We start from the raw sequence: 3,925 nt of genomic DNA, 5'->3' as shown, positions 1-3,925 counted from the left end.
CAGCGCTAGATGTCTTAGCTAATGTTGGCAAAACAGATGATAATGCAGCTGAAACTACTGAATTTGTGGTGGAAATAGATCAGTTGTTGGTATCTTTAACTGTTATACGTCTAACAATATCCAAAAAAAAGGAGCTACAAGTGGAATTTTTGTAAAGTGATTTTTGGGAATGACTTGACTCTAAAGAGGAGAAGAAAAAAAATGTCAAGGGGGCTGGCTTTTGATAAACCATCAATGACCTGCGGGGTTTGGGGAAGATCTCAAAGATATCCACAACTTGACACTCAGTCGAACTCCTTATTGAAACCAAGATCATCTAGAGAATTTCTTTTCCGTAAAAGAAATGAAGAAGAAAACACTATTCGAGGAAATCAAAGGAAACGATGAGGAGATCCAAATCCTAAGCAGTTTTATTCTGCCTCCCGCTCATCCATGCACAACTGCATTATAAATATATCTCAAGGATCCGATACCTTAGATGACTCAAAAAATATATATATATCTTTTAATGTGGTAGCTAAGCATGAGTTAGGTATTGCCCTATACTGACGTCGAAGTAGTTGCACAGTTATTGCGGACGAAGTAGGAGTTGCATCGCCAGGTACTTTTGATGAAAAAGGTGTTAAGCCCCCGGGTATTATAAAAGATTGTAAGATCTAAAAAAAAGGTAAAATGACGGTGAATTTTGCATATCACCAATTTCCAAAATAACATTTGATTCTACCTTGATAACCATTAATCTGTCTACACCCACCCACCCACACACACCAACACACACACACAAACACAAACACACACCCTCCAACCCACACACACACACACACACACCCTCCAACCCACACACACACTCACAAGCAAACAAGCAAGCAAGCAAACAAAACAAGCAAGCAAATATAGCAGGAAATACTTCACACGAGAAAGATGATACATGGTTAGTTATGTCGGATGTGAAAATGGTTATTCTGGCGAAAATAACCTACATAAATCGCTAGGTTGCAACTTCTCAACGGGGGCAATGATGGAGGAGAGGGGAGGAGGAGGAAGAACAGGGGGGGGGGGGAAGATGAGGAAGAAGAGGGGAAAGAATAATAATTAAAGGGAGTGGAAAAGAAAAGGAAGAAAAAAGGTGAGGAAGAAGATGGTGGAAAGGAGAGGGGAAGAACAGGGGGGAGGGGGGGAGGGAGGAAGATGAGGAAGAAGAGGGGAAAGAAGAATGATTAAAAGGAATAGGAGAGAAGAAGAAAGGTGAGGTAGAAGATTGTGGAAAGGAGAGAGGGGGAAAGATGGAGGGGAAAGAAGAATAATTAAAGGAAATAGGAAAGAAAAGGAAGAGGGAAGAAGAAAGGTGAGGAAGATGGTGGAAAGGAAAGAGGGGAAAAGATGGAGGGGGAAGAAGAACAGGGAAAGAAGAATGATTAAAAGGAATAGGAGAGAAGAAGAAAGGTGAGGGAGAAGATGGTGGAAAGGAGAGAGGAAGAACAGGGGGGAGGGGGGGGAGGGAGAAAGATGAGGAAGATGAGGGGAAAGAAGAATGATTAAAAGGAATAGGAGAGAAGAAGAAAGGTGAGGGAGAAGATGGTGGAAAGGAGAGGGGAAGAACAGGGGGGAGGGGGGGAGGGAGGAAGATGAGGAAGAAGAGGGGAAAGAAGAATGATTAAAAGGAATAGGAGAGAAGAAGAAAGGTGAGGGAGAAGATGGTGGAAAGGAGAGAGGGGAAACGTTGGGGGGGAAGGAGGAGGGGAGGAAGAAGAGGGGAAAGAAGAATGATTAAAAGGAATAGGAGAGAAGAAGAAAGGTGAGGGAGAAGATGGTGGAAAGGAGAGAGGGGAAAAGATGGAGGGAGAAGAAGAACAATTAAAGGGAATAGGAAAGAAAAGGAAGGTGGAAGAAGAAAGGTGAAGATGGTGGAAAGGAGAGAAGGGAAACGATGGAGGGAAAGGAGGAGGGGAGGAAGATGAGGGGGAGGGGAAGAGGATTGATTAAGGAGAGGGTAGACGAAGAGGAGGAACAGAGGAAAAGAAAGATGATGAAGAAGATGATGGAAAGAAAGAAAGGGGAATGAAAGAGGGTAGAGAAGAAAAAGAAAAGTTGAAAAGGAGGAAGAAGAAGGAAGAGGATAGGTAAGAAAGAAGATGATGGAGAGGGGAGAGGGAAGATAAAGGTGGACGGAAGGGGAGAGGAAATGATGAAAGAGAGAGGAGACGATTAGGAAAAAGAGGGGAGAGGAAAGGTGAGTAAAAAGATGGTGGGAACAAGAGAGGGGAAAAGGAGGGGAAGGAGAAGATGATGATACCGACATTGTAATGTTAATGATGATAATGATGAAGATTTAAAAATAATAGTGATAACGATCGAAATAATAATGATAATGATTATAATAATTGCGATAATAATGATAGTAATGATTATAATAAAATGATTAAGATAAAATAGTGATAATGATGATAACAATAATAATGAAAATGATGATAGTGATAATAATGATAATGGCGTTAACAATAATAATAATGATAATGCAAATGACCATGATAATGCTATTGGTGATAATGATAAAGCAATAATAATGATAATGATAATGATGATGCAAATAATGTTAACAATAGTAATGATAATACTAGGGATAACAACAACATTAGTGATAATGATATCAACAGTGATAAAAAAGAAATAATCATAATACTTGCAATGATAATAGTGATAATGATAAAAGAGTAATAATGATGAAATAGTAATAATGATGAAAACAACAATGATATCAAAATCAACAATAATGAGAATAATAATAGTGATAACATTAATTGTGATAAGAATAATGACCATATTGACAACACTTAATGCTATAAAGTGTAGACAATGAAATGAATTAAAAGAACTTTTTCATCACTAACATCAATAACACATAACTGCCAGAACGACAGCATTGACCAGGAATATGATAATTGCAACAACAAGATTGATGGTGATAATAACGCTGTATTCGAATGTAATTTATATGGCAAGAAAGTCAACAATATAATCAATATTAGCTAAATATACAGTAGTTAAAAATTCAAGAAGGGACGGGAGAAACTCTACGGGCTTCTTCGCCGCGTTTGAGTTTGGCGTCGCCGGTCAACTATGGGAATCTAAAAATATTGTTTGAGTCTTTGTGATTATATTTTTTATTTTTTATTTTTTTTATTATTATTAAAAAAAATAATTTGACTATTATCAAAGTTTGGTATTGTCATTAATACCAGCAGTAAAGATAGTAGTAATAATGACAATGATAATAGTAATTATGGTGATGATAATGATAATAATGATAAAAGTAGTTATGATAATCATTACTAATAAATATTGATAATGATGATGATGATAATGATAATAATGCTGATAATAATGATGATAATGATGTTAATGATAATGATAATGATAATACCATTAATAACGATGATAACAAAAAGAATAATGATATTAACCTTAATGATAATGATAATAATGATAATAATAGCATTAAAGATAATGATAATAAAGGTATCATTATCATCATTAATCAATAATTAATTATTAATGCTAATACTGATACTAGTTGTATTGATATCATAATGGGGATAATTATAATCGTGATGGTAATAATGATAATGATGGTATGAAGAGAATAATGATAAATCTGAATATAGTAGAGATAATGATAATACTAACAATATCAATGATAACAGTAACAATGATGATGATAATGATAATAATGATGATGATGATAATGAAAATGATGATAACAACAATGACAACAATAACAACAGTAATAATAATAATAATAATAATAATAATAATAATAATGATAATAATAATAATAATAATAATAATAATAATAATAATAATAACAATAATAATAATGATAATAATAATAATAATAGTCATCATCATTATCATTATCATTGTCATT

This window comes from Penaeus japonicus, unplaced genomic scaffold (genome assembly GCF_977035675.1).
Source record: "Penaeus japonicus unplaced genomic scaffold, GWHDUDI00000001_assembly GWHDUDI00000039, whole genome shotgun sequence".
Lineage (NCBI taxonomy): Eukaryota > Metazoa > Arthropoda > Malacostraca > Decapoda > Penaeidae > Penaeus > Penaeus japonicus.
The sequence above is the reverse complement of the archived record's forward strand: the minus strand, read 5'-3'. Positions refer to the sequence as shown.